This window comes from Moschus berezovskii, chromosome 2 (assembly GCF_049115385.1).
Source record: "Moschus berezovskii isolate FMDL1 chromosome 2, NW_MosBer_1.0, whole genome shotgun sequence".
Lineage (NCBI taxonomy): Eukaryota > Metazoa > Chordata > Mammalia > Artiodactyla > Moschidae > Moschus > Moschus berezovskii.
The window spans coordinates 112,895,340-112,918,539 of record NC_142461.1 but is presented as its reverse complement, the minus strand read 5'-3'; the positions used below and the strand labels follow the sequence as shown (position 1 = coordinate 112,918,539).

The following is a 23,200-nucleotide window of genomic DNA, read 5'->3' as shown; positions in this document are numbered from 1 at the left end:
CTTGATCCTGAAAGTCTTGTGGAAAGAACAGAATCAACCACACATCCCACAGTGGCAGGGAAAAGGAGGGAGCCAGTGACACTTTCAAAAGGCAGTTTCAGAACTGTGATATGGCCAATTACGAAACATAAAAATAATAGCCACTGTTGGCTGGGCACAAATGCATGTGAAGCAAGTCTTCTTGGAGTTGAAATCCCAGCTCCACTCCTTAACAGCTGTGGTCTTGGGACATGGCCTCTTTTGACCTCACTTTCTATTAAATAGGGATAATATTAGAACTACTTTATAGGACTGTGAGGATTAAGCAAAGTATATGATGTGTAGGTTATATCTGAATGATCTAGTGGTTTTCCCTACTTTCTTCAATTTAAGTCTGAATCAAATCCCTTATGACTATATAGTGGAAGTGACAAATAGATTCAAGGGATTAGATCTGATAGAGTGCCTGAAGAACTATGGATGGAGGTTCATGACATTGTACAGAAGGCAGTAATCAAGACCATCCCCAAGAAAAAGAAATGCAAAAAAACAAAATGGTTGTTTGAGGAGGTCTTACAAATAGCTGTGAATAGAAGAGAAGCAAAAGGCAAAGGAGAAAAGGAAAGATATACCCATTGAATGCAGAGTTCCAAAGAATAGCAAAGAGAGATAAGAAGCTTTCCTCAGTGATCAATGCAAAGAAATAGAGGAAAACAATAGAATGGGAAAGTCTAGAGATCTCTTCAAGAAAGTTAGAGACACCAAGGGAACATTTCATGCAAAGATGGGCTCAATAAAGGACAGAAAAGATATGGACCTAACAGAAGCAGAAGACATTAAGAAGAGGTGGCAAGAATACACAGAAGAACTATACAAAAAAGATCTTCATGACCCAGATAATCACGATGGTGTGATCACTGACCTAGAGCCAAACATCCTGGAATATGAAGCCAGGTGGGCCTTAGGAAGCATCACTATGAACAAAGCTGATGGAGGTGATGGAATTCCAGTTGAACTATTTCAAACCCTAAAAGTTGATGCTGTGAAAGTGCTGCATTCAATATGCCAGCAAATTTGGAAGAGTCAGCAGTGGCCATAGACTGGAAAATGTCAGTTTTCATTCCAATCCCAAAGAAAGGCAATGCCAAAGAATGCTCAAACTACTGCACAATTGCATTCATCTCACATGCTAGCAAAGTAATGCTCAAAATTCTCCAAGCCAGGCTTCAACAGTATGTGAGCTGTGAACTTCCAGATGTTCAGGCTGGATTTAGGAACCAGAGATCAAATTACCACCATCTGTTGGATCATCGAAAAAGTAAGAGAGTTCCAGAAAAATATCAACATCTGTTTTATTGACTATGCCAAAGCCTTTGTGTGGGCTACAACAAATTCTGGAAAATTCTTAATGAGATGGGAATATCAGACCACCTGACCTGCCTCTTGAGAAATCTATATACAGGTTAGGAAGCAACAGTTAGAACTGGACATGGAACAACAGACTGGTTCCAAATAGAGAAAGAAGTATGTCAAAGCTGTATATTGTCACCTTGCTTATTTAACTTATATGCCAAGTACATCATGAGAAACGCTGGGCTGGAGGAAGCACAAGCTGGAATCAAGATTGCTGGGAGAAATATCAATAACCTCAGATATGTAGATGACACCATCCTTATGGCAGAAAATGAAGAAAAACTTAAGATTCTCTCAATGAAAGTGAAATAGGAGAGTGAAAAAGTTGGCTTAAAGCTCAACATTCAGAAAACTAAGATCACAGCATCTGGTCCCATCACTTCTTGGCAAATAGATGGGGAAACAATGGAAACAGTGAGAGACTTTATTTTTTTGGGCTCCAGAATCACTGCAGATGGTGACTGCAGTCATGAAATTAAAAGATGCTTGCTCCTTGGAAGAAAAGTTATGACCAACCTAGACAACATATTAAAAAGCAGAGACATTATTTTACCACAAAGGTCCATCTAGTCAACGCTATGGTTTTTCCAGTAGTCATGTATGGATGTGAGAGTTGGACTGTGAAGAAAGCTGAGCGCCGAAGAATTGATGCTTTTGAACTGTGGTGTTGGAGAAGACTCTTGAGAGTCCCTTGGACTTCAAGGAAATCCAACCAGTCCATCCTAAAGGAAATCAGTCCTGAATATTCATTGGAAGAACTGATGCTGAAGCTGAAACTCCAATACTTTGGCCACTTGAAGTGTAGAACTGACTCATTGGATAAGACACTGATGGTGGGAAGGATTGAAGGCAGGAGAGAAGGGGACGACAGAGGATGCAATGGCTGAATGGCATCACCAACTCAATGGACATGAGTTTGAGTAAACTCCGGGAGTTGGCAATGGGAGGCCTGGCGTGCGGCAGTCCATGAAGTCGCAAAGAGTTGGACGCGACTGACTGAACTGATGACGTGTAGGGAAGAGAGCCTGGCAAGAGTGAGAGTTACATATGTTAGTTATTATTATAATTATCTGCCAGGTTCTACATATACATTATATAATGTAATCCTTACAGGAACCCTCTGAGACAGGTATTCTCAGCCCCAATTTGACAACTGAATACCAATGATCAGAGAGGTTAAATACTTTCCCCAGGGTTACAGAGCTATTAAGTGACACTGCTGGATAGCACACACTGCTCTCCCATGGCTGCCTCTTCTTGATGATGAGCCCAGCTGCACTCGGGTAAGGGCTGAGAATGATAGGACATGGACAGATGTGTGAGCCATGCCACCATCTCTCCACCCCTAGCCCATGCACGCAGCTCACCGCTGACTATCACTTGTCTATTTCAACTGCAGATTCTTTTTGATGTACATTATGAAACTCAAGCATGTGTTTTCTTTTTTTGAATAAATGGTATAGATGGTACATTCAGACTAACCTTATCTAAAAGTCATCTAACATCAAAAAAATCTACAAACAATAAATACTGGAGACAGCGTGGACAAAAGGGAATCCTCTTACACTGTTGGTGGGAATGTAAATTAGTATAATCACTATGGAGAATAGTATGGAGGTTCCCTAAGAAACTAAAAATAGAGCTATCATATGATCCAGCAATCCCACACCTGGACATATATCTTATGAAAACCATAATTTGAAAGGATGCACGTACCTGGATGTTCACTGTGGCACTGTTTACAATAGCCAGGACATGGAAACAACCTAAATATCCATCAGCAGGGGAACGGATGAAAGAGATGTAGCGTGTGTGTGTATATTTATATATACATACATAAATACTCAGCCATAAAAAGGAATGAAATAATGCCATTTGCAGCAACATGTATAGACCTAGAGATTGTCATATAGAGTGAAGTAAGTCAGAAAGAGAAAGACAAATATTGCATAGTATCGCTGATATATGGATCTAGAAAAAATAGTACAGATGAACTTATTCGCAAAGCAGAAATAGAGTCACAAATGTAGAAAACAAGAGAGAAGGTAAGGGGTGGGATGAATTCGGAAACTGAAAATGATATATATACACTGCTGCTGCTGCTGCTGCTATATATATATATATATATATATAACTGAATCACTTTGCTGTACAGCAGAAACTAATACAACATGACAAAGAAACTATACTCCAAAAAAATTAATTAAAAAAATTAAAATAAAAGTCACTTAACATAATGTGCCACAAGCACTTATATGAAATCTATGACACATGCTACAGACTTGTTCTCTTACAAGTTCTAAATGCATTTGTTGGGAAATAAACAGAATATGCTGATAAGAGTCTGGGGCACCTACTTTACCATGCCATTTGCTTATTTTGGATTAGGCTGAACTCATTGCCACAGTTCCCAGGACAACAGTATATTTCAGGTATGTGCAGATACTACACTGTGTTTCAAACTTCAAGCCGCACTAAGGTTTATATGATGAGAAAAGCAGATTTTATCAGCTGAGTTTACAGGTAGAGTATAAGTGAGATTGAATCAGGCCCTTGGTGTTTTTAGATGATCTATTAGGTAATCTAAATTAGATGCTCTTCAGGGAGTATAACCTTGAAACACACAGCTTTATTCTTCTCATGAAGGGGGAAAAAAATCTCAGTTTTTCAAAATGAGAAAGAAGTTGGGTTGCATTTATAAATATATTGATCAATATGTTTAGAGAGGACAGGAGAATTGGGAGTTTTTTAAATTAGAATTTTTTTTTAACTTCTCCATCAGTTTTTATTAATTCACTAATTCCCTATAGCTCAAGAGATGCTAATTAATTCAAGAAACCATAATGCTAATCATTGGCTAAATAAATCTAAAATGGAAAGAGTCTGTCACCAGAGATACCACTGCTCATTTTAATTAAAATTACCAATTCGTGAAGTAATATAAATAAAGGTTATTGTATCCTTCTACTCAGGCGGTATTAACCCTGTGCATAGCCACCTGAGAATCCATCAGGACTTAAAAAGCCAAGAATATTTGTGAAACCTTATCAGTCTCTGAGTTAGGATATTTATCATTCCAAGAGTGCTGTTCACTGATACTATAAAGCCATGTGGAATTAAGCTGCCTTGAAATGCAAAATGGAGAATGGCGAAGGGCTGAGAATTGTTGCCTTGAAGGGAGTACAATCAATGTCAAGAAATTAACCATTCCAAAATTATTACCTTTACAAACATTCAGGCCTAAAGAAAAGCAGATGTTCCAGGTCTGAGTTTCAATTTTTAAGGAATAAATTTATGCAAACGCCCATTTGTTTTAGTGGTTTTGTAGCCCAGAGCGATCTCACCTTGTTAACATTCAGTGCAACTGCTTATAGCCATTTGAATGTCATTTGCAGGGATAGGAAAGGTTGCCTCAACATTTCATGACTACATGGCAGCCATGACCATGATGCTCACTCTGGGAAATAGACACACCTGCATGCTTAGCTACTCAAGCCAGCCAGCCCTGGAAAGAGGTTTGTGTGTGGGCAATCATGTGGTTCAAGTCATCAACGAGTCTGAAGCTGAATAGTCATAGTACTCTTGGTGGATTTGCCCTTGACTAAGAGAAATTCATCTTTATTGTCTCACTAATCAGCTCAAAAGCCATTGATGATGAAGTCCTAAATCTAATTTCTAATAAAACCCCAAAAGTTTCAGAGGCAAAATGAAAAAGCACAGCTCACAGATACCTTTTGACCAAAGGTTGGTAAAGAATTTTTTTAGATTAGTCCAAAGACCTGACATTGGTTTGAACTAAAAAGAGAAGTGATGTCCTTTAGAACCAAAGAGAACCTGGTAAAGGAAAATTATTGTCATCTTATCAAAAGGCTACTTCTGAATGGAGCTTCCAGACAAAATAGAGATCTGTCTGGGACTTCAACCAGATAACCTTGTTATGCAAATAGCTTTAGCCAAAGGGTAAAGGGCTGATAATGAAATCGCTACAAAGCCAACCACACATTACAAAGGTGACAAAAAACATCAGGCAGGGTCCTAGCATCTGGATAAAAAGCAGTGCAGAATTTATGTGAGCATCATGTTTAATTTATCATAACTAAGCTGTCAGGAGTCATGCTTTGACAAATGCTTAACTAACACATATAAATGAGTCAATTATCACTAACGACCAAAGGTTCAAAACCAAACAGGCTGATGTTTCCTTTCTTTTTTTTAACCCTCAAAATAGGTTTGCTAATAGGATTTCAGAATTTAAAATCTCTTCTACTGTCTCCAAATTAAGAAGAATGCTGGAAACACATCTAAAAACACTAAACTACTTCCTGGCACTTATAGCCTGCCTCTGCTCCCACCCCAGCACTTATTGCCCGTGCTCTCTCTCTCTCTCTCACACACACACACATACACACACAGAGTCCCCTGTCTACAAAGCTGTGATCACTGGGCTGCAGCCTGACCAATTCCTTCAGATCCCTGCAGCAACAATGAGAAACCATGAGGTCCTTTGGTGAATGGTGACAATCATGGACCAAGAGAGACTTAAATTATTGAATTGACGCTGATATAACTCAGCAGTTACATGAGAACCAGGTATTAAAGGTTTTAAAACTGTTTAAAAAATTTCTAGTCCTATTTATTCTTTAGAAAGAACTAGTTCAGTTTACTTTAAATCAAGGCACCGAGGCTCCATCCACAATGCGAATTGAAGAAATTATCTGGATAATTCAGGCTAAAAAAATTTACCAGATAACCCTCTTCCCACCACAGTTTCAGCAATAACGAAAAGTTTATGATCTGAAGGTCTTAATCCTTCATAGTTTTCCCTTTTCCTTCCCAAGATGAGTAAGGTAAGTATAAAAGTAAACCAAGGCTCTCTCTTTAAATAAACATTTCTAACCCAGGGAGTATCTTTGTTTAAATTTAATTAGAGATTTGAATAAATAGAATGAAATAGAAAATTAAAATCATATTTGGTAGGCTGGTTCCTAATAACCAAAGGGTAATATTTTGGAATAGTAAATAGTTTTCTACCTAAAGATATAAAATACAATAATTAGTTCCTAATCTTGACAGCAATATTCCTAAAAATTTTATAAAAGAAAATTTATGGTTAAAGAACCTCAGACATCATAGGGAAAATAGAATTGAGAGACTGAGGTCAGGAAAGAATCTACGAACACCTACAGCATATAATATTTTCACTAATAAAATCAGTAAGGATAAGTCATTAAATAAAGAGAATACTGATGACATTTTTCCATATCTTAAATTAGTAATAAAGCACACAATCACTTAATTTCTCTTTACCTTCACTGGTTCATTAGAACCTTTTCAGACTCTCTCTCCTCTGCCATTTCAATAAGATACTTTTGCTCTGTAGCTGACTTATGCATACTAAAGGGATTGTTTTCTGTGTTGAGTCCTCCATTGTAGTACCAACATTTTGCTAAGTCTAAAGCAACTCAGAATGAGCACATATAGAATTTTCAGAGTTGGGGAAAACTTAACCAGATTCAAATGGGACTATAATGGGATTTGCCACAAAGAAAAATCAATAGTAGAGGGGGATTTCTAGACTATATTTAATCCTGAAAGCCACAATCCTATTATCAATTACGTACCTTAATTCTCACATCTATCCATGCAATACTGTGCTTACTTTAAGAACACAAACATACTCTTGAAGCCAAAACTTTGGTGAATAAGTCAAGTCACATTTTAGAGGCATTTAGTGTTTGGTATAGGAAAGTGTATTTGTGAGTATGTGATGTGAGAGTTGGACTGTGAAGAAAGCTGATCGCCAAAGAATTGATGCTTTTGAACTGTGGTGCTGGAGAAGACTCTTGAGAGTCCTTTGGACTGCAAGGAGATCCAACCAGTCCATTCTAAAGGAGATCAATCCTGGATGTTCATTGGAAGGACTGATGCTAAAGCTGAAACTCCAATACTTTGGCCACCTCATGCGACGAGTTGACTCACTGGAAAAGAGTCTGATGCTGGGAAGGATTGGGGGCGGGAGGAGACAGGGACGACAGAGAATGAGATGGCTGGATGGCATCACCGACCCGATGGAAATGAGTATGAGTGAACTCCGGGATTTGGTGATGGACAGGGAGGCCTGGCGTGCTGTGATTCATGGGGTCCCAAAGAGTCGGTCACGACCGAGCGACTGAACTGAACTGAACTGAACTGATGTGGTTTTCTAGGTCAACAGCTTCGAGAAGGTCAGTCAAGGGCATCTGTGTGAAGCAATGGAATGAAAAGGAAAACTCTGGAGTCAGCTTTTGCCAGCAAAATCACGAGAACCTTAACCCCTGGATTTCTTTCTCTGGGGTCACCTGAAATGTGTTTCCAGCCACCAGGGTGTCTGTGGCTTTCCAGGGCCTTCCGCCTCCTCACTCCTCATTTGGCTTCCAAACATCAGGAAGTGGCTCTTCCTCTGTTCCTCCGAGAGCGTCACTCCTCCTGCTCTATCTGTTGTTCCTCTCAGCACTGCCCCCTATCACCACCCTTGACTTGCGGCTGCTTTTGCATTCTGCAGTCACTGCAAAAACATCAGAGTGGGGACCAGAGGGACAAGAAAATGTCCCCCATCCCCAGCCCTGAATTTCATGGTCATCTTCCAACACAGCCTTCCTTAGAGTTGTGGAATTCTTGGAGTTCTCTACCCCTCCTCCCTTCTGAGGATGATAGCAAAAAGTTAGGAGGGATTGACTGGACAAACAATTTCAGGGACCTTGAATTATGCTGTATTTGAAATGAAAATGAAATACAGGTTCACAGCTCTTTATACAAAACCCTTGGGGCCAAAGATGTCTTAGAATGCAGAATTTTAACAAATTTTAGAAAAGTAAATCAGTGCATTTACTGTATGTTATATAACATCCCCAGCAGGATCTGGGGCAGCACACTGTAATCAAACACATTAATATATCTGCAGCAATTCACATGAATATTCACACTGAGTAGGACAAATAATGGCTATAAATAGCCTCACTTCAGTTTAGGTCATGTGTTGCCACCAAATCAGTTCACATAAGGTCAGGGCTTGCAGCTAAATGACTCAAATACAAAAACAACTTCCATTTTTCAGAGCTCTTTGGGTTTTGGAATTGTGAACAAGGGATTGTACTGTGCTTGAGGAAGGCTATCAAGAGATCCAGTTTGCTTCCTTGCACAGTCTTTGTGGAAGCTAAGTCTGCACATAGGCATAAGTTAGAGAAATTTGTGTTGACCCTTTCCTTCTTCTTGTTTATCAGCTATTTTGGTCATGTCTTTTCTCCTTCCATGACCCTTGATCCCCCTGTTTGATACACTAGGTGCTGACGGCACCTCTATAGCTTATAATCACCTTGTCTAGAGTCCTGCCCCCACAGTTCACCAAGCCCCTTTACGTAGACCCCTCCAACACTGAGCACCTTCCCCAGATTCAGGACTAGTGTGGTTTCTCTGTCAGGGGACAGCACTCAGTCCCCACCCTATTGGTGCTGCTGTTGCTTCTGCTCCTGTCTTAGTCCCATGCACTACTGCCTAGTTCCTGGTAACAGAGTTCCCACCAGGTACATTACCCGTCAGTTGGGTTTTCATCTTGTTCTCCACACTCTGAGCCCTGACCGGGGCTTCTCACCTTGGTGCCTCAGGCCCAAGATCTCACTTTGCCCCTCAATCATCTTGGAAGCTGGAGCCCTGCTCCTCCTAGACCACAGATCCTAAAGCAAAGCCTAAATTCCAAGCTGCAAAATCTCTACTGAAGGCTGCCACCTTCTGTCTCCTCTCCGGCCCACGTGTGGGTGTCAGATGTTTATATGGAGTCCCCTCTCTTATTAAACAAGACCCTTTAGCAATATTTCCCCCAGGACAGAGTAGTCAGATAAATGTGACACATATGATCAGGAGGACTGATTATAACCAAAAGTCAAATGGAATTCCGTATTCTTCAAATCTGCAGAGGCACCGTCTATCATTTACGAGAACAAATTCTGTGTCATGATGCACTAGAAGGCACAACAACATCTAGTGCCAAATCAATTCCACAGCTTGGATTTCTCCAATCACTGTCCAAGGCCTTGCTGGATGAACAATTTTTCGTGGAAGAAGTACTCACTGTGAAATGAAGTGGTTGAATTCTTCACACCATTTTTCTGGATGAAGTAAAGTAGGTGGAGGATTTCTGAAAAACAAAAACATTTTTTTTCTTACAAAAAAAATTGTCTTGTTAAAAGCATAATATCAACTTATCTTTACCGATATTGTTCTAAATAGCTCTGATAAAATCTAGGCTTATTTATTTCTGGGTAGGAGTCATTTATCAGTGGTAAATTGTAAAGTGCCAATCCCTATTCGTTTAGTGGCTCATTTCCACTGGCTGAAGGCCTACTATGTCCACAGCTTTCTGCAAGACCTCTGAGGGTTACACAGGTCAGGAACATTCCTCAGGGAGTGGACACTGCTGAAGGGTGAGGCAAGCACACAGCCACTATAACTGAGAACTGAGTGTTATTGGTGCCAAAAGAAAGCTGTAAGCCAAGTGCTATGGGCTTGAGAGAAGACTTTTAATTTTACAGGCTTTTCAGATTATTATGATCCATTTGAATTAATTACATGATGCATTTAAAGTACACTTATAAATTCACTGGCCACACTTTTTTTCATTTTGCCTATATGTCAACCTTCACAATAGGCGCCAGAGAAAGCAAAACAACTAGGGCAAGGTTCCAGACCCTGAGAAGCTCCTGGGTCGTGAAGAGGACAGACACCTAATGTAACGAGTTAGGTGTATACCTAAGTACTGGAGGTCCCAAGAGAACCAGACTATGGAAAGACTCTGGCAACCAGACCACTTCCTGGTGAGAAGGCAGGAAAAAGAAAATGTCAAAACCCTGCATTTGGCTGAATATCTACCCAAAGAGAATCGATTTTAAAACAGAAGTGACATTACCCTTAATTGATAAGAATTATTTTTCCAGCAGTAAATGGAAATAGGGGCTTATGCGCAAGTCAAGTTCAGCAAATGAAGAAAGTTACATTTCTGCACACCTGAACTATGACCATAAATCTTAAACCCATTATACACCTTTGTTTTCACTTGGGTTCTGTTTGCTTCCTAAAGCCATAGTTTGCTCAGCTTCGATCAGCAAAGGAAGGTGGCGCGGCATGAATGATCAGAAATAAAAAATGTATCTGATAATGTGATCGTAAGCTGCCTCTCAATACCCTTCCTTTTCTCACCTCTTCTAATACTATTTTTATTCTGATACAATGCTGCCATATATATTTTTCCTGAGTTTTGTGCAGCTGGATATGGCCATGTGACTGAGTTCTGGCCAAATTATATACTACTAAAATTGTTCTATGATATTTCTAGAAAGTCTTCTTAAAAAAGGAGAGATATGCTATCTTTTTTCTTCCCCCTTTCTGCTCCTTGGAACATGGATGTTATGACTGCGCCATGAGCAGCCATTTTGTATGTGAAATGAAAATGTGAGCTATGAGCTGAGTATGCCAAAGAAGAGGGATTCCCTGGTGGCTCAGATGGTAAAGAGTCTGCCTGCAATGCAGGAGACCTGAGTTCAATCCCTGGGGTAGGAAGATCCCCTGGAGAAGGAAATGGCAACCCACTCCAGTATTCTTGCCTGGAAAATCCCATGGATGGAAGAGACTGGAGGGCTACAGTCCATTGGGTCACAAAGAGTCAGACATGACTGAGCAACTTCACTTTCATAGCAAAGAAGATACACAGGACGTTGGATTCATGATGACATTTTAAAGCTGCCATACCAGCTCTAGATTGCATCTGCCTAGTCTTTCTTAACATGACAGAGAAATAAACTTCCATGTTCTTTAAGCCACTGTTTTATGTTACTAATTTTAATTGAACTGATCATATTTCAGAGGATTACTCCAATATATGATTATAACATAATTTTATAAGTATATCACAAGCACAAAGATATGTGGAAGTATAATAAAGTGGCAACTTATCCAATCTGGGGAGTTCCAGAAGACTTTTAAAAGAAAACAAACGTCAGCTAACCCTTGAAAATTTGTTGGAGTTTTTAAGATAGAGAACAGGAAAGCTATCTCAGTTTTAGGAAATAAGATGTACCAAGTTACAGAAGTGTAAAAAGTCTGGTAGGTTCAAAGAACATGAGTAATCTTTTGAGGCCAACTATATGATTCTTTCAGATCTGGAGAGAGAGTAGGTGGGAAGGATAAGGTGGGAAAGGAAGAACGATGAAAGAAACTATATGATTTCCCTGTTCTGCATAAGAATTTAATTATTCTTCAGATCTTCTGATTCAGAAATCCAAAGGAAAATTACCTGTGTGCCCAGCTGGAAAGAGTAGCTATTGAAAAGTTGCCCTTCAGTTATTTTGGAGACTGCCTCTATCTCATTCATTTAACAATATTTGCCTTCAATTTTCCCTGGGCTTCTTTACATAATAAAAAATACCATCACATAACTTCTGCTTTAATACCAGCTTGGCTGGACTGTTCTTACTGACTCTAGCTATTTGAAATTATATATCCACATGTCCTTTCAGTTCACCTCAGGGTAGCAACTCTTAGTGAGCAGTTTAGATCATCTCTACAGCCCTTTCCACAGCTCAGACTTCCCTACTTCTGCTCAGGTTTCCTGCTTATTCTGCTCTCAGGTAGGTCAGTTCCACAGAGAAGAGCTGCTCAAGCAATTTACTGTCTAGCAGACTTCATCCACCACATTAACTGTGACCAATAAGTCACTTGTAGGCACACTTGATTAAACCCTAGTAGGCTTGACCTTGGCCAGTCGAGCGTGGAGGGACAAACTTCTGTCACAATTAGAAAGTGACCTCGCAAGAGACAACTGGATAAATGGATGGAAGTGTCCATGCTGGTGTGAAGAACACTGTCCCTTCCCATTTCCAGTCTGTCCCTCAGCAGGAACTACGAGCAGGGGTTACTCTTTATGTGTTGGCCTGAACCTCTGCAGCAGGACACAGAGGCAAACAGCAGATCACCATTTTCCCAGGCTACCACCAATCCTCATAGCTCAGTTGGTAAAGAATCTGTCTGCAATACAGGAAACCCGGGTTCGATTCCAGGGTCAGAAAGATCCCCTGGAGAAGGAAACAGCAACCCACTCCAGTATTCTTGCCTGGAGAATCCCATGGTCAGAAAAGCCTGGCAGGCTGCAGTCCATGAGGTCACAAGAGTTGGACATGACTTAGCAACTAAACCACCACCACCAACAACAACCTAAGATAGCCTCACATGAACCCCACACAAGGAAACATTTTCTCTCAGCTTGACATCATAGGAATTTAGTTTTAGAAAAGCTCATTTGACCTTGTAGATGCCCCACCTTTCCCGTAGTCCATCCATCATACTTAGGTTCAGTAAATTGAGGTTTTGTGAAAGACTACTATCCGAGCATAATGAAGACTAAAAGGAATTTGAAGGCTTTACAGTACTTTGTTTGCATTGGCAATATAAATTCTCTTTCTCCTGATATTCAGGAAGAGCACCAAATAATAATAGTCGTGCCTTTTTGGCTCCTCTAAACACTACAGATGAAAGCTCCAACCCTGCCCGAAAGGGTCTCTCACCACAAGGAGAAATGCTTCATGTTCATTGTGATAAGAGTGTCAGAGCATAGCTGAGATCATCAGGCATCACTCACATATGTGTATGGATGCTGAGCGCCTTCAGGATGTTTGAATGCTGAGTGGTTGAAAGGCCCATGAGTCTGAATAACAAATTCTCAATTTGGATAATATTTATAAACATACCAAGGCAATGTAGAAACGAGATTAGTCAGTAAAGGAAAATGACTATATTTGATTTGAGGTTTCTCTGCCTGGATTTTATTCCTGTGATTAGGACTCCAAATTAACTTTCTACAAAATGACCCCTGCATACAGACAGCATTAGAGCTACATGAGGCTAGCAGCAAGGGGTGATGCCCATTTTTGACATCATAATCCTAAATCTAGCAAATACGATGGAGATAGAGTTAACCTTCTTCCCCCAAAGCCTCTGTGGAACAAAATGATTTGCTGAACAGTCAGATTGAATTCATTTTTCGTTCCTGAAATAGAGAAGCAGCTGATTGGATGAAGGGGGGCACCCAATCTCAGGACAACCAATCCAAATTTCATCTAGTGACCTGTGCCAAAGCGTGACTCAAAATGATAAGCTGGGTCAATTTGATTCTCTTTAGAAGGCTCCCCCCCTCCCCCACTTTTTTTTTCACCTTGAACGGAAACAGAACAAAAAACAAACAACCAATAGGCAGCTTAGTAATGGGATCTGAAGCTGAAAGATTCATGATGACAGGAGAGCACAATATACAAGCTAGTTCTGGGCAGCAGATACTAGGAATAGGCAAGAAATTAGGAAATGAGGAGAAAGTAGCCCAGGTAAAGAGAAAAGGGGAAAGAAGCTACAAACATCCCAGACCTCATGATGGGAGACCACCTAGGTTTTCCTTCAGTTCCTTTTGTGAGTCCTTCTTCCTCTGGCACAACTACAATATATTGGTCCCAGCATTCTGTTCTCAGCTCTCTTCTCCTCCTAATCTAAACATTCACTGAGGGCTCAGTATACATTAGCAGCTTTCTAATCTATATCTTCTGCCTCGGTTTTTTCTCCGCCTTTTCACTGGTGCATCCAACTATTTACTAGATATTCCATTTTGATTTTCTAGGGGCACCTTAGAGTCAGCATGTTCAAAATCAAACTCATCATCTTCTCCTAAATCTGCATTCTACCGGGCAGTTGAAGTCAGAAACTTGAGTTCAATGCTCTCCACTGACCCCACATCCAATCTAAAAAAAAAAATAACAGAATAAGGGTTCCCCTTATTAAAGAAGTCCACATTCTAGTGCCTGGTGCCTATGAACATTTTACCTTCCATGGTAAAAGGGACTCTGCTGATGATTACAGTTAAGGACCTGGAGATGGAAGATTACCTTGGATTATCTGGATGAACTTAATTTAATCTCAGCTCCTTTAAAGCATAAAAAAGAGGCAGAAAGAAAGAAGAGGTAGGAAAGAATTGAAATGTGAAAGTTACTCTACTTGCCACTGTTGGCTTTGAAGATGAGGAAAGAGAGCCACAAGCCAAGGACTGCAGGTGGCCTCTGGAAGAAGGGAATGGGACTCAGCCGCTACCCAGCAAATAAATGGGGATCTCAATTCTGCAAATACAAGAAACTGAATTCTGCTAATGACCTGAATGAACAAGGAAATCTATTCTCCCCTGGGGCTTCCAGAAAGGGATACAGCCCTGCTGACACCCTGATTTTAGCACAGTAAGATCCATGTCAGATTTCTAACAAATTTGTTATGACAGCAATAGAAAACTAATACATCAATCAAGCACCAATATCTATCAATTCTGCCTCCTAAATTCCTTTCTCATCACCCTATTCCCTCTTTTATGGCCTAGTTCAGTCACTTATCATCTCCATCAGCCTACTCCATAGCCTCCTTGTTTTCCTCTCTCCCTCTGTATTCATCTCCCTCTAATCCAGCTTGTACTTGGAAGCTAGAACTTCTTTACAACATACAAATACGACCTTGTTATTTTCTTCTTCAAAATTCTATAGTAGGCCTACATTGCCAGCATGATAAAATATCAACTCTTTGGCATGATATACAGATGGCCATACCTGCCTATCTACTCAATCACATCTCAAACCACCCACCTATCTCACCCAGCACTGCAGTACTATACTGTGCAGAACCTGAACTCTTAAAGTAAGTCCTGCTCTTTCATGCCTTGGGGCCTTTGCACATGCTATACCTTCAGTTTAGAATGCTCTCCCCAATTTGTCCACCTAGTAGGCTCCTACTCAAGCTTTATGTGTATCATTAGTACCTAGCACAGCAGCAATCAGTAAAATTTTAATAAATGAATGACTACATGAATGAATGCACAACAACACAGAAATATTGTAGTAACCCAAAAAATGATGCCAGGACAAAATGTGACCTTGATCCCCAAAGTAGCAAAAAACAAAACAAAAAATCAAAGTAGCAGGAAAAAAAAAAACAAAACTAGACAAATATGGAACAGTTCCTTTGGATGTGAGCAAATTCACAGTAAGCAGGGTTTGAGGAACAAAGGAGTCCCTTTAGGTAGTAACTTGAATTGGATTTGACAGTATAAACCTCATTTTCATCATTTGGGCTACTTTTGTAGCACCCAGGACCCTGAACATATTTGACTAAAGCTAGCAAATAAATCTGCCTGGAAAATCCCATGAACAGAGGAGCCTGGAAGGCTGCAGTCCATGGGGTCGCTGAGGGTCGGACACGACTGAGCGACTTCACTTTCACTGTTCACTTTCATGAAGGAAATGGCAACCCACTCCAGTGTTCTTGCCTGGAGAATCCCAGGGACGGGGGAGCCTGGTGGGCTTCCATAAATGAGGTCACACAGAGTCGGACACGACTGAAGTGACTTAGCAGCAGCAGCAGCAAATAAATCATCTGACATCAGATAATGTCTATGCAGTTCAGTTCAGTTCAGTCGCTCAGTCGTGTCCGACTCTCCACGACCCCATGAATCACAGCACGCCAGGCCTCCCTGTCCATCACCAACTCCCGGAGTTCAATCAAACTCATGTCCACAGAGTCGGTGATGCCATCCAGCCATCTCATTCTCTGTCGTCCCCTTCTCCTCCTGCCCCCAACCTTTCCTAGCATCAGAGTCATAGGACTGTGCTAAAAAGCTATTCTATTTCCTTACTCATAAAAGCAATAAAGCAAGACATTTGAGAACAACCAACTATTCTGAGAGTATTAACCACAGGGACAGAGCTGCCACTCCGACACCTACTGCTAGATTCACTAATGAGGGGGAATGGTTAGGTTTGTGCCCATGTCTCCCCTTAGGATCACCACCTAGCTCCAACCAAAGTGGTTGCTTTTTGTCCTAAGTTATATCTTCCCTGTTCATAATTATTTTAAGGTTTTTATATTTAATTGTAATACATGATTCCATCTTAATATTAAAAAATTCCCCAGGGATAGAGAAAGCAAAGAGTATAATACCTCTTCACTACCACCCCTAATCCCAGTCTCCTCCCTGTGTCAATACGGCTTGTATTCTCTCAGGTTTTTTTTTTTTTTTCACTTTTAAATATTTGCTATAATATATGCAGTTTTTCTGTACTATAAATTATAATAAATATAAATTTATATTAGTATTTACAACATATTTATAGTTGAAGACTGTAGAAATGGAATCATATGCTACATGTTAAGTGTCCTGGTCACTGTATTTCCCATTCAGTAACACAACTTTAAGACATCCCCAGATCAACTTCATATTCAAATAGTATTCCCCAACATGTGCATACAATAGTTTAGCCATTCATTCACTGATCGATATTCAGGCTGTTTTTATTTTTTCCACTGATAGAAGAAGGCTGAAATGGTTTACACATGCCATTATGTGATTTCTAACTTTTCAAAAGTTTCTTAGGTGGTGGACACCTCTTGTCAGTGAACATTTAGGATCCTGCCATATATTTCAAATGCAGAGAGAACAGGTGCTGACTGCCTCATTTTCTCAAAGTGACCAGTGAGCAATTGTAGAGCAGAGGAGAAAGTGACAACCCGAAGGCCTATAGGGTTGTGAAGAGTTGTGAAGGTTGTGAAGCATCCCTGGGTTACCGCCTCCTAGAATATGCTGTGGAGAAGGCAATGGCACCCGACTCAAGTACTCTTGCCTGGAAAATCCCATGGATGGAGGAGCCTGGTACACTGCAGTCCATGGGGTCGCTAAGAGTCAGACACGACTGAACAACTTCACTTTCACTTTTCACTTTCATGCATTGGAGAAGGAAATGGAAACCCACTCCAGTGTTCTTGCCTGGAGAATCCCAGGGACGGGGGAGCCCGGTGGGTTGCTGTCTCTGGGGACGCACAGAGTCGACACGACTGAAGTGACTTAGCAGCTGTAGCAGCAGAATATGCTGTCAATGGGAACTTTGAGTTATTCAACTCCATCAACGTCAGACCAAGAACGCTACTCCTGAGGTCCCCTCTGCCACTTGCAGGCATCTGCACCCTGGTTCGGACAGTGGATATCTCTGGGTAATTATCTTGACACACAGGACATAGACCAAGATTTATCAAAAATATACATGCAATTCTGCTAAAGAGGAATCATTTGAAAAAATTAATAGCTACAGCTATATCTTTAAAACCAGAAAAGAGATACATGAAAATGACATAGAAATCAGAAATACAATGCTATGTGCTACACCCTAAGTAAATGTGAAAGACCGGTTCAGGCTGGAATGGGCTCTAATCATGCAGAATGCTAACTCAACAGTGAAGGCAGCTCCATCAGGGTCAGTCCTTTGAAGGAGGGAGAAGGAGGAGAGAAGAGGTTTTCAAGGACAATACTAGATGGATGGGAAGGTGTCTGGAAAGAAGTAAATGTACAAAAGGAAAAACACCGTTCAGTTCAGTTCAGTTGCTTAGTTGTGTCCGACTCTTTGTGACTCCATGAATCACAGCACGCCAGGCCTCCCTGTCCATCACCAACTCCCGGAGTTCACTCAAACTCATGTCCATCAAGTCGGTGATGCCATCCAGCCATCTCATTCTCTGTTGTCCCCGTCTCCTCCCACCCCCAATTCTTCCTAGCATCAGACTCTTTTCCAGTGAGTCAACTCGACGCATGAGGTGGCCAAAGTCTTGGAGTTTCAGCTGTAGCATCAGTCCTTCCAATGAACACCCAGGATTGATCTCCTTTAGAATGGACTGGTTGGATCTCCTTGCAGTATAAGGGACTCTCAAGAGTCTTCTCCAACACCACAGTTCAAAAGCATCAATTCTTTGGCGATCAACTTTCTTCACAGTCCAACTCTCACATCCATACATGACCACGGGAAAAACCATAGCCTTGACTAGATGGACCTTGGTTGGCAAAGTAATGTCTCTGCTTTTTAATATGCTATCTAGGTTGGTCATAACTTTCCTTCCAAGGAGCAAGCGTCTTTTAATTTCATGGTTGCAATCAGCATCCACAGTGATTTTGGAACTCAAAAAAATAAAGTCTGACACTGTTTCCACTGTTTTTCCATCTATTTCCCATGAAGTGATGGGACCAGATGCCATGATCTTTGTTTTCTGAATGTTGAGCTTCAAGCCAACCTTTTCACTCCCCTCTTTCACTTTCATCAAGAGGCTTTTGAGTTCTTCTTCACTTTCTGCCATAAGGGTGGTGTCATCTGCATATCTGAGGTTATTGATATTTCTCCCAGCAATCCTGATTCCAGCTTGTGCTTCTTCCAGCGCAGCATTCCTCATGATGTACTCTGCATATAAGTTAAATCAGCAGGGTGACAATATACAACCTTGACTACTCTACCCTTTAAGTTCTCAACTGGGGCCCCTGTAGCAAAGGACAGACAACAAGAGAAAAGCAGATAAATATGTTTTAATATAAGTTTTACATGCATGGGAACCTTCAAAAGGAAATGAAGATCCAAAGAAACAGTTAAACCTAAGCATGTGGAAGAGTAGAGAATCTTGGAACGACATGATGGGACAAAGAGTATGAGTAAGTGTGGTAAACCGGGGAAATTTAGCAAGGCCTGTTCACTCAGGTCCTCTCTGTGTCCACTGTCTTGGTCTTTTGCAGTAAGGATGCTTCTTTGTTCTGGATATAGGAAGGGCATCTCTCACACGAGGATTTTATAAACTGCTTCTAGGGATGGTCAGAAAGTCCTTCCTGAACATGCCATTTCTCAAATTCCTTCAACTTGAAATAGTCAATATTGCCAAGGTCCCGTATTCAAGGGTAGCATGTCTTGAATTGTGTCACAAAAACTAAATGAGTCTAAGCCACATCTCAGCCTTGTATCACCACCGTCTAAGAAAGTAGAGATTTTATGATTAATACCTATGATAATTTTTTCTACACTAATTGACAAAGTTACTAAAAATAGTGAGGAGAAAAGCAAAAATTTGTACTTAAACCTCAAACCTGTTGATACCTTTTTTTTCTGCGTCTTAATAACCTAATTTGATTTTGTCCCTTAAATAACACTGCTGGCAATGTTAAGCTGCTGCTGCTTTGTTAAGCTAAAATATTTAAAATGTAAAGTTACCACATCAAATCACATGGCCCATAATAAACCCATTTTCAATCATTTACCATCAGTAAGTGACAAGATGGTCATTTCCTCTGGCTTTACAGCTCAGCAAGAATCTGTTTCAAAGATCATCTCAGAATCCCAAAATTGCATTATGTTTCTCATGTCAAGCCTAAGCCTGAGATGGAAAGCTTTATTGAGCTTTATTAATCTTTGGCCACTATACTACATTTCAAATGTTTACAGAATGCATTTTCTCATTCTCTCTAAAGCACACTGGGGTACCTTTCCCTCATTTGTACTTTCACTATGTAAACACACAGGATATATAGGCAACTCAGGCATGCATGCAGTGTCAGAGAAAGTCAAGGACAATAGAAAGTACTATGTCAAGTGGTATGTGGCTCACTGTCTGAGCCAATATGGTCACTTGCTGACATCCTTTCTTCAATTTGCTCCTACAACAAGAACTCAGCTACTCCATCATGTTCCATTGTTAAAGTCCAATGTGTAGAGAATTTGACCTTGCCCAACAGCTGGCTAATGACCCATTTCCTCTGTGATGCTTTATGCAGAAAGTAAGCCACAAGTCTTTTTTTTTTTTAAAGCACAGTTTTAAGTACATGATTTATTAATTCATGATTTTAAAAAGATGTGTTTCAAACAGATGACACTATTTTCTGAATGTTTTCCTTATCCTCAAATTCTGGACGGTTTATATTGTACTCATTGAAGGGGATCACTAATGGTGTGTCAAAGCATTTTGGAGATACAGAATCACTTTCCAATTAGGTTAGGATTTTAAGAAAAAACAATGTCTGGTCAGATGAAAGTCATAGTGATGAGCTAGTAGGTCAGGGGACAGGCAAAGCTAAACAACATGAGCTAGACACGCTATGCTTTACTGGTACATCTATTTTTTCTGGCAATAAGTTATTTTAAATTGTTTCATGCAAAAATAAATCATTGGTGCAGACAATAAAAAGTAGGACTTCTCCCTGCCTGCATTCTGAACTAATTGAGAAACAAGAAAAAGTCAGCAGATTGAGTCCAAAAAGATACCTTTAGTACTGATAAAGCTGATCTCAGAGAATGTGGCTTTTACCTACAGAAAATAGTTTCTAAGACTGAAAGACAGAATTAGACAGACTTAACCAGCTGGTCTTGGGCCCAGGGCTGGGCCACCACAGGCCTCTCACTCAGAGGCAAAGCTTTGGCTGAGTGCAGGCTGACTTGCAAAAGGACAAGAAGGGACAGAGCTGGAGTCTATACAACCAGTGCCTCCGCAAACTCATCTGCATACAGCACTTCTGACCCTCTAAGCTCTATCAATTTGGGTCAAATCAGAAGACAGGAAAAACACTAGTAATTTGAATGGAGAAAATTTAATACAAAGAATTAATATGTGAATCAAGAATTTCCAGATGTTCAAGCTTGATTTAGAAAAGGCAGAGGAACCAGAGATCAAATTGCCAACACCCACTGTATCATAGAAAAAGCAAGAGAATTCTAGAAAAACACCTACTTCTGCTTCATTGACTATGCTAAAGCCTTTGACTGTGTGGATCACAACAAACTGTGGAAAATTCTTAAAGATATGGGAACACCAGACCACCTGACCACCTCACCTGCCTCCTGAGAAATTTGTATGGAGATTAAGAAGCAACAGTTAGAACCAGACATGTAATAGTGGACTGGTTTCAAATTAGGAAAGGAGTACATCAAGGCTGTATATTGTCATCCTGCTTATTTAACTTATATGCAGAGTACATCATGTGAAATGCTGGGCTGGAATCAAGATTGCCAGGAGAAATATCAATAACCTCAGTTAGGCATATCACACCACCTTTATGGCAGAAAGTGAAGAAGAGCTAAAGAGCTTCTTGATAAAAGTGAAAAGAGGAGAGTGAAAAAGTTGGTTTAAAATTCAACATTCAGAAAATTAAGATCATGGCATCTGATCCCATCACTTCATTGCAAATAGATGGGGAAACAGTGAGAGACTTTATTTTGGGGGGCTCCAAAATGACTGCAGATGGTGACTGCAGCCATGAAATTAAAAGACGCTTGTTCCTTGGAAGAAAAGCTATGACCAACCTAGATGGCATACTAAAAAGCAGAGACATTACTTTGCCAACAAAGGTCCGTCTAGTCAAAGCTATGGTTTTTCCAGTAGTCATGCAGGATCTGAGAGTTGGACCGTAAAGAAAAACTGAAAGCGGAAGAATTGATGTGTTTGAACTGTGGTGTCAGAGAAGACTCTTGGAGTCCATTGGACTGCAAGGAGATCAAACCAATCAATCCGAAAGGAGACCAGTCCCAAATATTCATTGAAAAGACTGATGCTGAAGCTGAAACTCCAATCCTTTGGCCACCTGATGCAAAGAACTGACTGATTTGAAAAGACCCTGATGCTGGGAAAGATGGAAGGCTGGAGAAGAAGGGGATGACACAGGATGAGATCATTGGCTGGCATCATTAACTCAAGGGACATGAGTTTGAGCAAGTTCTGGGTGTTGGTGATGGACGACAGGGAAGCCTGGCATGCTACAGTCCATGGAGTTGCAGAGTCGGACACGACTGAGTGACTAAGCTGTACTGAATAGTGTATTAGATATTAAGGAGTAAAGAGAACTCTAGCAAGAGCAGATATGGGAGCAGCTACTATGTCTAGATGAAACAGAACATCCAAAGAAGAAACTAATTTTAAGGGCCTTTGCCCCCATGGCTGACTCTGATCTCATTGGAAAAGATGTGATTGCAGTCCATGGTGGATGAAGTTCTCAGAGATGAGACAAGCCAGGGCTCACAAACTGGAAACCACCTGCTTGGTGCCTAAGACTCACCAGGAAGCTGCCTAGTGAGTTCCGGTAAAACATACTGGAGGGTGAACACCACTGGGTATCCCAAACCCCACTGAGAGTCAAAAGCCACAGAAGCAAGAAGGAAAAGCTACCCTGAAACCAAGAAGAGGGCCTTTCCTCTGGCAGTGGCATTCCGGTGCCTTCTACTGACAAAGCTTAACTTCTACCATATGGCAAAGGAGAAATGTTTGAGTCCACTGCAGTATTACAAAGCAGGGGAAAGCATGGTAAATTTGGAGCTGAAAGGCACTACATTAATAACTGGCACAGGAAAGAAGTGAATGAGAAAAACAGAGAGAGGCTAGGAGTTTTACAGAGTTGGCTTTTTTTTCTTTAAGATGAAACACCAGATTTTAAGAAATTTCTATTTCACGGTGGGGAGAGAAGGATTAGGAGTTTGGGGTTAGCAGATGCAAACTGGTATATATAGAATGGATAAACAACAAAGCACAGGAAACTATATATAGCACAGGAAACTATGTATAGCACAGGAAACTATATTAAAAATTCTGTAATAAACCATAATGTGAAAGAATATTAAAAAATATATCTATCTACATATCTATACACCCGAGTCATTTTGCTATATAGTAGAAATTAACACAACATTGTAAATCAACTATACTTCAAAAAAATACTTTTTTAAAAAGAAATTTCTATTTCAGGCTTGGAGTAGGTAACTTCCAACCATGAACAACTGAATGAGTCCAGCCTTCTCTGCCTTAAGAGCACTTGCTGAATATATTTAAGAGGTAATGAAGAGATAATGGAAAACTTCTTCATCCCCCACTTAAAAATCTTGTTTTGTCATAGTGCATCAAATTTCCTCATTAAGACTCATTG

At 40.4% G+C, this 23,200-nt stretch overlaps 1 long non-coding RNA gene across 1 annotated transcript in view; it reads right to left on the bottom strand.

The window, feature by feature from the left end:
- Positions 1–23,200, bottom strand: part of LOC148778587 (uncharacterized) — a 134,086-nt gene that overhangs the window by 32,498 nt on the left and 78,388 nt on the right. Inside the window, exon 2 of the long non-coding RNA XR_016038841.1 lies at positions 9,497–9,562. This is a non-coding gene — a long non-coding RNA (uncharacterized LOC148778587). The remainder of the gene's footprint in view (positions 1–9,496; positions 9,563–23,200) is intronic.